Raw genomic sequence first — 12,133 nt, 5'->3', positions numbered from 1 at the left:
CAGCGGGGAGGCGGAACGCCATCCCACTGTCCCCTGACCTGGTTTGGAGGCTGGCGGCGGGGAGAAGTGTGCTTCTCCCTGCCGCCAGCCCCGCAAGCTTGGGGGACAGTGGGGAGGCGCAGCGCGCCATCCCGCTGTCTCCCGACGTGGTTTGGAGGCTGCGGGGGGGGGAGAAGCCCCCTTCTCCCCGCCGCCAGCCCCACAAGCTCTGGGCGCAGCTTCGGCATTGCTCTGGGACCCGTTCTGGGGGCTGGGGGAGGGGGAAGCTTGGGCTTCCCCCGACCCCAGCCCCGCAGGCTCCCAGAGCTGCCTGTTCTGGGGTTTTTTCACTCCTGTTTTTATCACCAGGATTCAGCCATAGTCCAACCCAGTGACCACACGATGCCATCACAAATCTCCTCTTCAGGTATGCACCTATTGTACTTTTTCTGTATACAGCTTTCTATACAGCCAGGACTTAATAATATTGGGTCTAATTAACGAAACAAAGCAAATATGGAAGAACGGTTGAGGCACTTAGTGTACTAACTTGTTTTCATCTCTCTGTGTGGGTATAAATCGTACGATCACATCAGTTCGCTGTGCATCTGGTTGCAGGTTTAAATGATCCCGAAACAAAATGTAATATTCAGGAGGAAGCCTCTTGCAAGATTGGTAAAGATGTACCGTAACTGGCCTTCCTTAAAGTTGTCTTTTAAGAGAACCAAAGGCAGAATTACGTGCTCCCATCCAAAGCAAACTCCCTTCCTTTAACCACAGCCAAGGCTAACTCGTTTCTTTTTAACCAGGTTCATGGTCAGGTTAAATAAACTGATTAGCTTCTGCTAAACTGGTGCCAATATATTCCTTAGCTGCAGTTGTGATGAAATGGGAGGAACTCGCTCCTAGAAAGGGAATTGCCCATACAGGAGTGTGTGATATTGTGGCCACCTTCCATAAGAAAATCCTGTCTTCTAGTCTTCGCTTGCATTCAAACTGCATGCGTTCATCAGTATACGCAGATCTTCCTTGTGAATGGATGTAATGGTTGGGACCAGGTTTGTGCATGCAATGGATAGGATATGTAAACATGGAGTTTCGTGTGCAGCCCTTATTATAAAAGCTTACCGTATTTTTCGCTTCATAAGGCGCACCTGACCATAAGGCGCATCTAGTTTTTAGAGGGGGAAATGAAGAAAAAAAATATTATTCCCCCCCCCCAGCCCCAAAGAGCTAAAGAGGAAGCCAAGACAGCGAGCGGGATCCATCCCGCTCGCTGTCTTGGCTTCTTTAGCCACGCGCAGCCTCTCCGGCCGGTAGAGGCTGGGCGTGGCTATGGCAATTCCCCCACCTCCCGCAAAAGCCCACAGGAGCCGCACACCCTTTAAGGAGCGGCTATGAGGAGGGAGAAGAGACTGACTGGCCGCATCAGTCCCTTCTCCCTCCTGGGGAAAAGCCCGCAAGAGCCGCATGGAGCTTGTGTGCGGCTCTTGGGGGGCTTTTCCTGCCTGCCTCCCCCCTGCATTCGCTCCATAAGATGCACACACATTTCCCCTTACTTTTTAGGAGGGAAAAAGTGTGTCTTATGGAGCCAAAAATACAGTATATACAGCTCTTCTGTGAAATGTCACAGTGGTGTATGGGCAGCATAAAAGCATTTTAAAGTAATCTGAAGCAATCTTTAAAATGACTGGTTACTCTTCCCACATTTAGAGTTCATGCACTCCTCAACTCTGTAGGACAATTTATGTATATTTGTACAGAGATGCCACATAAAATATTAGGCGTTATCCTCTTTGGTCCATCTTGTCTGATGTCTCCTGGTGCTGTAGTACAGAACTGAGGAGGGCATATATAGAGAAAGTAGTGGTGCTGTTACCTTGTCCCCATCCCCAAGGGACTGATTTAGACCCTCTACAGCTTGACACCAGGGTACTTTAAAGATGAGCTGACTGTATTCTGCAGGAGAAGACAGCTTGCACATAACCATCTTATCAGGAGGTCCGTTACACAAGATATCAGAATCTGGACTTTACGTAGGGGTACCTACCCTTTGGAACTCCCTCCCACTGCATATCAGACAGCCACCTTCTCTCTTACCTTTTTGGTACTTGCTAAAGACGTTCCTCTTCAAGTCTTCTAAAACCTTAATCCCACTTGGTATCTGCCTTGGATTTCAACTGATTTTATGTTGTTTTAAATGGTTTCTATATTTCTATACACAATTGTTACAAGTGCTTTTATCAATGCAACTTTTATGTATGTTATTATATTGTATATCACTTCAGGATACCTCACAGGAAGCAATTCATGAATGAAAATAAATAAATAAATTGACTTTAGGTTTTAAAGGCTTGTCAAGCGAGCAGAACCAATGGGTGCCTTTCAAAATAAAGCATTTACAAAGGAAGAAGAGACCGTACTGAATTCTAGAAGCATCCTTTGCAACGGAGACCATAGGATGACTACTACTTTTGTAGGTAATTGCTGTCTGACCCTTGCTAGTTCTTTTGGAAAAGTCAAGCAAAGAGACTTCACTGGTCTCTAAAATAATTGTCACAAGAAGTTCTTTACTGGGCTATTGGAGTTGTCTCTGCAGTTCTTTTCACTCTTTGATAATGGCCTTGTGGAGAAAGTGTGGTATCCAGTGAAGTTAATTTTCCTAGGAACAATGCTTTGAAGGGCAAACTATATATTTTAACATCTTGGTATTTTTTAGAAAATAAGTATCTGCTTCAGCCAGTTAAACTTAACTGTGCTGTTTTCTGTAAAGTATAAGCAGCTTTAAAAGCACACACTGAGCCTTTAGATGTACAAATAAATGTGTGGAAATTTGAATTTTTCCTGTTAGCAAAGGGAAAATCGCCTTAATGCAATGCCTTCCATTACCTTGTGGCAATCTCACACCGTACTTTGTGTAGGTAGATCTAGGTGTCTAATCCTGCTATTTTCTTCAGCACCATTGAACTCAGTTGGACTTACTTCATGCAGGACTATGAAGTTAATGCAGTGCAGAAAGCATGCTTAAGTTGCAGGTTTCATTATTTTGATGGCAATAACCACTGAGTGAGACCAAATGCCTAACTTGTTTTGAAACGGGGAACATTGACTCAAAAGACATTCCAAAAAACGTTTGGTTAAAAAATAATAATGTATTAACCTCATCCTCCTCTGTGTAAGAATTTCATGGCTTTTAACTTGGTTAAAGACATCTACCTATGCATAATTATAGCAAAGACCATTTCACTGTGAAACGTTAGTAAAGCATTTCTGTAGGTTCTGTATGGAGATGGAGAAACTCGTGTTTGCCATGAGACGAATGACTCGAAAGCCTTGTCTCTTGTATCATGTGAGACACCGTGCAGAGATTCCAGAAATAAACATGCTGCCAGTTAAGACCATACTGCTTCATCAAGCATTTTGAGCAGATGTTTATATTTTATTCAAGAATTAGAGGTTTTAATGAAATCTGTACTCATTGAAGTTCAGCTCTGCTTTACTTGTACAGTGGTACCTCGGGTTAAGTACTTAATTCATTCTGGAGGTCCATTCTCAACCTGAAACTGTTCTTAACCTGAAGCACCACTTTAGCTAATGGGGTCTCCCGCTGCTGCTGCACCGCCGGAGCACGATTTCTGTTCTCATCCTGAAGCAAAGTTCTTAACCCAAGGTACTATTTCTGGGTTAGCAGAGTCTGTAACCTGAAGTGTATGTAACCTGAAGCGTATGGAACCTGAGGTACCACTGTATTGCATTTGCCAACTGGATTTTATTTTTTAGTTTCCCATAGACTCCTGAAGATAGAAATTGAAAATCAGTTATTCCTCCTCCCCAATTGTTCTCCACCCATCTTCCAAGGAACTCAGAGCAGCCTATTGGCCTCATAGCAATATGTTCTGTCAAAAACAAACACCCCTCCCTATTGAATTGAGAAGTACTATTCTAGGGCCAGCTGTTAAGAGGTTTGCAGACCGAAATAGAAGGTTGTGGCAACTCTTGAGCGAGAGCAATTGTTGTAGCAGAGCTGCCTGCGTTGCTAAGTAATTTTGTTCGTAAATGGTCTTGTACTTCTGCCACTTAAATTAATCTATACAGAGACCAGTTCTGCACAGTCTCTCCATCCAAGTGACATGATGACTATTGAGTAGCAACACTTCATCCTTTGATCATCCACTTGTCTCCTTGGATTCAGGTTGTCCAAATAAGCATAACATGAGTGTAGCGTCTGGGATAGTTTGCTGTTGTCCTTGCGCACAGCTAAGTCTGGCTGTGTGGAAATTGCCTCTAAAGATGGCTAGGGCTGGGCGATGTATCAGTACATCACCCAACACCGGTTTGCAGACCACATCGACACCAAGCCTGTGGGCTGAACGCAGTCTTGTTGCATGGGTTGGGGGGGGGAGTGAGCCCAAAATTTGATACCTCCCCAGCCCACTTCTCAAAGCTGAGAAAGCACCAACTAGGCTTTGGGAAGGAGGTGGGAGAACTCTATTTTTTTATAATAATTTTTACTAGTTTTCAATTACAATAATCCAATAATAGCCTCATTATATCAATGCCAAATTATAATACAATTCCTAATAGGAATCATTCAAATACCAAATTATATAATTTAGGTGGCCCCCCACGTGCTAGAATTGATGGTTCAATGATTTACTTTGTTTCTGCGTTCCAAAATTTAAATTGATTCAATTACATTCCAGTCGTAATAGTAATCCCTTATACAATAGCTGCAATGTTTATAACTTCTATTCGTGTTGACGCATTAAATGCTTTATGAGACTAAAAGTGAAGATCTAATACTGTATCCTTGTTTCTCCTGTGTGTGGCATTTATTCTGTCCATATTGTTTGTTCCTGGCCTTGTAAAATATTATGCCTATCTTTTCCCGGTTGTTGCTGCTAGCTATAATGCTATTCCAAAAATTTCTCCCTCACTCAGTCCCGTGCTTCTTTGTTTTTGCAACTTTTAACAACTTGTTAATTTCTTTTTTCTTTTTCCTTTCTCCTCCTGTGATGAGGTTGCATTTTAATATTTTAATGTTTCAATATTTTAATTGTTGTATTTTAATCTTGTTTTTAAGTTGTATTCATTCAACTTGTTTTTATTATTGCTTGTTGAGCAATAATAATTATTGAGCGCGGCCTTGGCTGGGGAGGGCGGGGTATAAATAAAAATTATTATTATTATTATTATTATTATTATTAGTTAGTTGTTAATTGTTAGAGGTGGGAGAATTCTAGGACCCTGTCAGAGCCCTCACACCACCTCCCCAAATCCTAGCACCTTGCTTACCTGGCTTTGGGAAGACGGTGCAAGGGCTGCGGGAGACAGGGAATCCAATGTTGCTGAGGGCCGCTGAGAAAGGCCTCAAGGGAGCTGAGGGTGATGGGAGTCGTAGGCCAGAACACCTGGAGACTACCAGGTTGGAGGAAATTTGCTTACTCTTGTCAGGGTTCGAGATGGGAGTCTTCCCCACTCCTATCTTGAAGTACCAGGGATTGACCCTGAGACCTGCTACACACAAAACACATACTCCACACCTGAGCTGAGCTCCTTCCCCTAAAGTTCTCAGTCCCCTTTCAAATGTGTGAACCTCCAAAAAAACAGACTTCTGTCACTCTCTGATCAGAACAGCTTCCCATAAGACAGCATCTCTTGACACAGCTCATGAGCTTTTATCTGTTTTTCACAACCTGGATGTGTTTATAAAACCGTTAGTGCAGAGCCCATCTCCCCTGCCTTTCTAGAATTGCCTGACTCCAACCTCGTTGCAACTAAGCAATTAAATGCACAATAAAGTAGCATTTTGAAAATACATCGCGGGGAGGGGGAGGGGGTTATATAACCGGTCTTTAAAATGATTATTTAGCAGCTGGAATTCAGAGAAGAGAGAAACAGCACCACATGACTGGGCAACGTTGCATATTAATAAACTGGCTCTGCATGGCTTCTATTGTGAAGTTGGCTTGAGAGGAATGGAAGCATGTTGTAGCTTAATGCATGCTTGCTTGGAAGCAATTCCTACAAAGTCCAGTGGAATTTACTCCCAAGTCAAGGATGGATGAAATTGCAGCCTTTATTTTGTCTGTTCAGATATCACCGTGCAAGTAAGTGGCTGGTCAGCTGTTCAGTCTGATTGCCAGATTCTCTTGCATTACTCTTTGGATCCAGCAGCTGTGCTTTGCAGAATGCTTGGAGCGGGAGGAGGTGACTGGGCTGCTTTCTCCCTCTGCACTTTGCTGGGTCAAATAAGTTAACGTTGCATAAAAACTGCGGCAATCTGTTTTCCTCGCACGCCAGATAATCCAGCTGCATTAGCCAGACAGTCAGTCTTCCGGCTTCTGCTACTTCCATTCATGTAAGGCCCAAACCCTTTTCTCATATTACTCCTGAGGTAAATTTCAACCAACCTGAGTGAGAACGGGATTTTGCATATAGACCCACAGATTGTTTTACATAATTTCATTTATTATGCTTTGGAGGGCTCTCCCCTCCCCGGCTTTCATAATCCCTACGATTTGACTAATGCACAATATTGCAAATGCATTCCTACCCGGGCCAACAGCCTTTAAATCACTTGTGGATCTCTAAACCTCTTATGCTGATTAAAAGTGTTAAGGTTTTTTGTTTTTTTATGTAACTAGAGCTAAATTTAATTTATGTTGCCGTCAAAGGAATACACTGATAACGCCTAACATGTTCCCGATTATGCTTCTGTTGGAGTCAGTGGCAAAATCTGCAGCTGTAGCTTGATTGGGCTGTATCCGTGATCTCAGGGCTGCCTGCTTCAAGCGGCAGCATTGTAATTCCGGAAAGCTCAGGAAGTGGTGACTTAATTTCTCTCCACCCCCCACCTTGTATAAACTGTAAAACTTGTATGCAAACTATGCAAACTGGAGGAGTTTACCTTTCATACAAGCATGCAATCATGCATGCAATTATTTTTATTTCTTAAATTTTATATACCACCTGATTGTGGAAAACCTCAAAGCCTTTACAAAAAGAATAAATAGGATTATTAGTAAAACATTCAAAAAAAATTAAAACCAGCAAAAAAAACCCTAAAACACACACCAGCATGCTAAGGATTTGGGTAGGCTTATCTAAACAAAAATGTTTTTAATAGGTGCCACAAAGAATACCGCCCCATGTCAACGGGCAGGGAGTTTCAAAGTGTAAGGGCCGATTCCCAAAGAAATGAGAAGACTGATTTCTTACAAGTGCAGAATGGATATTATGTGGCACCATTTCCACAGATGTATTCCGCCGCCCCCCCTCTTCTGACAATGCTACACTATATACAGTGGTACCTCAGGTTAAGAACTTAATTCGTTCTGGAGGTCCGTTCTTAACCTGAAACTGTTCTTAACCTGAAGCACCACTTTAGCTAATGGGGCCTCCCGCTGCTTCCGCGCCACCAGAGCACGATTTCTGTTCTCATCCTGAAGCAAAGTTCTTAACCCGAGGTACTACTTCTGGGTTAGTGGAGTCTGTAACCTGAAGCATCTGTAACCCGAGGTACCACTGTATTGTGAGAGTATTAGAATTATCAGATTGTGCTAGAGATCAAAATACCTCTGAATTATTCATCTCCAGAAGGAAATGGAAAAGGGCCATTCTGAAATACATCAATGTGTGGGCTGATTGAAAACATCCAATCAGGAATGAGAGAGAATGGAAAAGGTAGATTTTGAGAGTTTAACTGCTAGATAGGCTTGGGGGGTTGTTTGGTAGGATAAACATGATAAATTCCTCAGGAAGGGTCCTAGAAAGTAGCTAGACTTGTTTTGCAGATAGGACAAAGTGCATAGCCATAAAATATTTCATAGAAACTTTTGTTGGAAGAGATTCATAAGTAAAGCCTTTGTTTAAGCCTGTAACAGCGTTTATGGCTGATCCTTTGCTAATGAAACCATTACGCATTATTGCTCATGAGTGTTTGTTAAATAACGTACAGTTTTGTTTCCAACACCCCTCAGCTTTACACCCCAAACTGGGAGTAAACTACCTTAAGAACCCCAACACCAAGAGTCATAGAATCATAGAATCATAGAGTTGGAAGAGACCACAAGGGCCATCGAGTCCAACCCCCTGCCAAGCAAGAAACACCATCAGAGCACTCCTGACATATGGTTGTCAAGCCTCTGCTTAAAGACCTCCAAAGAAGGAGACTCTACCACACTCCTTGGCAGCAAATTCCACTGTCGAACAGCTCTTACTGTCAGGAAGTTCTTCCTAATGTTTAGGTGGAATCTTCTTTCTTGTAGTTTCGCTTCTCTGGAGCAGCAGAAAACAACCTTTCTCCCTCCTCTATGTGACATCCTTTTATATATTTGAACATGGCTATCATATCACCCCTTTTCCTTGTTAGGCCGAATTGCTGTTATTAAGATGAATGTTTTGCCAAGAATGTTGTTTTTGTTTCAAACACTGCAGATTGTGGACAGAATGGATTGTTTCAAGAAGTGGCAGAAAGATATATCGAGATTTGTCTGGCAGGGCAAAAAGCCCAGAATAAAATTTAAGATACTAACTGATGCAAAAGAAAGAGGGGGGTTTGCCCTGCCGGATTTAAAATTGTACTATGAAGCAGCAGCTTTTTGCTGGCTGAAAGATTGGCTACTTCTTGAGAACACAGACATTTTGGACTTAGAAGGGTTCAATAATAGATTTGGTTGGCATGCATATATATGGTATGACAAGGTAAAAACTCATAAAAGTTTCAAAAACCATATTGTTAGGAAAGCATTATACAATGTTTGGATCCGTTATAAAGATTTGTTGGAAAATAAAACCCCTAGGTGGTTGTCACCAATGGAGGCTAAGGAGGTTAAAAAACTTAATATGGAATCTAAATGGCCAAAATATTGGGAAATTGTAGAACAAGAAGGTGAAAAGGTGAAATTACAGAGTTATGAAAAATTGAAGTCTAAAGTTAGAGACTGGCTTCATTATTACCAGATAAATGAAGTTTTCAAACAGGACAGGAAAATTGGCTTCCAGGTGGAGAAGTCAAAGTTAGAAACAGAACTGTTAGAACCCAATACTAAGAATCTGTCTAGAATGTACAATTTGCTGCTGAAATGGAATACACAGGATGAAACGGTTAAATCAGCTATGATTAAATGGGCACAGGACATTGGTCATGACATCATGTTTGCTGACTGGGAACAGTTATGGACCACCGGTATAAAATTCACGGCATGTAATGCCTTAAGAGAGAATATTATGAAAATGATTTATAGGTGGTACATGACCCCAGTCAAGCTTGCAAAAATTTATCATTTGCCCAATAACAAATGCTGGAAATGTAATGGAACTGAAGGTACTTTTTATCACCTTTGGTGGACGTGCCCGAGGATTAAGGCCTTCTGGGAAACGATATATAATGAAATTAAGAAGGTGCTTAAGTGTACCTTTCATAAGAAACCAGAGGCTTTTCTCCTGGGCATGGTAGGCCAATTGGTGTCAAAGAAAGATAGGACGTTTTTTATGTATGCTACAACAGCAGCAAGAGTTCTACTAGCGAAGTACTGGAAGACACAAGAACTACCCACACTGGAAGAGTGGCAGACGAAGGTGATCGACTACATGGGACTAGCAGAGATGACGAGCAGAATCCGTGACCAAGGGAAAGAGACGGCGGAAGAAGATTGGAAGAAATTTAAACTTTATCTTAAAAATTCTTGTAAAATCATTGAGTGTTAAAATGTCATGGGTAAAGCATAGCAGATTTGCAGCGATAAATGATTGGACAAGAGGAAAGAAAAGGGTTAAAGAAAGGAATTAATAAGTAACTCAGACCAGGGGTTGCTGAAAAAAGTTTAAAACAGGGATGCAGAAAAGGGAGGCATGGGGAAGTCGTTGAAATTGGGTATACGAAAAAATTTATGAAATTATACATGTTTATATGTTTGTCTGTCAGTGTTTGTTGTTTGTATTGTCTTATATTATATGTTGAAAAACCAATAAAAATTTTATAAAAAAAATATATATATATATATATCATATCACCCCTTAACCTCCTCTTCTCCAGGCTAAACATGCCCAGCTCCCTTAGCTGTTCCTCATAAGGCATCGTTTCCAGGCCTTTGACCATTTTGGTTGCCCTCCTCTGGACACGTTCCAGTTTGTCAGTTACAGAAAGGTAGCCGTGTTGGTCTGCCATAGTCAAAACAAAAAAAAATTTTTTCCTTCCAGTAGCACCTTAAAGACCAACTAACTTAGTTGGTCTTTAAGGTGCTACTGGAAGGAAATTTTTTTTTCCAGTTTGTCAGTGTCCTTCTTGAACTGTGGTGTCCAGAACTGGACACAGTACTCCAGGTGAGGTCTGACCAGAGCAGAATACAGTGGCACTATTACTTCCCTTGATCTAGATGCTATACTCCTATTGATGCAGCCCAGAATTGCATTGGCTTTTTTAGCTGCCGCGTCACACTGTTGGCTCATGTCAAGTTTGTGGTCAACCAAGACTCCTAGATCCTTTTCACATGTACTGCTCTCAAGCCAGGTGTCACCCATCTTGTATTTGTGCCTCTCATTTTTTTTGCCCAAGTGCAATACTTTACATTTCTCCCTGTTAAAATTCATCTTGTTTGTTTTGGCCCAGTTCTCTAATCTGTCAAGGTCGTTTTGAAGTGTGATCCTGTCCTCTGGGGTGTTAGCCACCCCTCCCAGTTTGGTGTCATCTGCAAATCTGATCAGGATGCCCTTGAGTCCATCATCCAAGTCGTTGATAAAGATGTTGAATAAGACCGGGCCCAAGACAGAACCCTGTGGCACCCCACTAGTCACTCTTCTCCAGGATGAAGAGGAACCATTGATGAGCACCCTTTGGGTTCGGTCAGTCAGCCAGTTACAAATCCACTGAGTGGCAGCATAGTCAAGACCGCATTTTACCAGCTTCTTTACAAGAATATCATGGGGCACCTTGTCAAATGCCTTGCTGAAATCAAGGTAGGCTACATCCACTGCGTTCCCTTCATCTACCAGGCTTGTAATTCTGTCAAAAAACGAGATCAGGTTAGTCTGACATGACTTATTTTTCAGAAATCCATGCTGACTATTGGTGATCACAGCATTCCTTTCTAGGTGCTCACAGACTGTTTGCTTAATGATCTGCTCCAGAATCTTCCCTGGTATTGATGTCAGACTGACTGGGCGGTAATTATTTGGGTCCTCTCTTTTCCCCTTTTTGAAAATATGGACAACATTTGCCCTCCTCCAGTCTGCCGGGACTTCGCCTGTTCTCCAGGAATTCTCAAAGATGACTGCCAGTGGTTCTGAGATCACATCTGCCAGTTCTTTTAATACTCTTGGATGCAGTTCATCTGGCCCTGGAGACTTGAATACATCTAGACTAGCCAAGTATTCTTGTACTATCTCCTTAGTTATTCTGGGCTGTGTTTCCTCTGCTGAATCATTTGCTCCAAATTCTTCAGGTCGGACATTGTTTTCTTTATCGGAGAAGACTGAGGCAAAGAAGGCATTGAGGAGTTCAGCCCTTTCTGTGTCCCCTGTTTGCATTTCACCATCTTCTCCTCTGAGTGACCCCACTGTTTCTTTGTTCTTCCTTTTGCTACGAACATACCCATAAAAGCCTTTTTTGTTGCTTTTAACCTCTCTAGCAAGCCTGAGTTCATTCTGTGCTTTAGCTTTTCTGACTTTGTGTCTACACGTGCTGGCTATTTGTTTGAATTCCTCTTTGGTGGTTTCCCCCCTTTTCCATTTTTTGTACACATCCTTTTTAAATCTTAACTCAGTTAAAAGTTCTTTAGATAGCCACCCTGGCTTCTTTAGGCACCTTCCATGTTTCCGTCTCATTGGTATTGCCTGAAGTTGTGCTTTTACTATCTCCCTCTTAACAAACTCCCAGCCATCATGAACTCCCTTTCCTTTTAGTATTACTGTCCATGGGATCTCACCCAGCACTTCCCTAAGTTTTATGAAGTCGGCTTTCTTAAAGTCAAGAAATTGAGTCCTAGTATGCTTGGCTGCTCCTTTCCACTGTATAGTAAACTTCAGTCCTCGCTGCAGATTCACAGTGTACATTTACCACTCAGAGAGAATCCCTGAATTCTGTGTTGATTTCTACAGTAGGGGGCCAAGGATATATCTCCTCAGTCTTGGTCCTGTTGCCTTGCTCTCATCT

The sequence above is a fragment of the Podarcis raffonei genome, chromosome 1 (assembly GCF_027172205.1).
Source record: "Podarcis raffonei isolate rPodRaf1 chromosome 1, rPodRaf1.pri, whole genome shotgun sequence".
Taxonomy (NCBI): Eukaryota; Metazoa; Chordata; class Lepidosauria; order Squamata; family Lacertidae; genus Podarcis; species Podarcis raffonei.
This window is presented reverse-complemented; position numbering follows the sequence as displayed.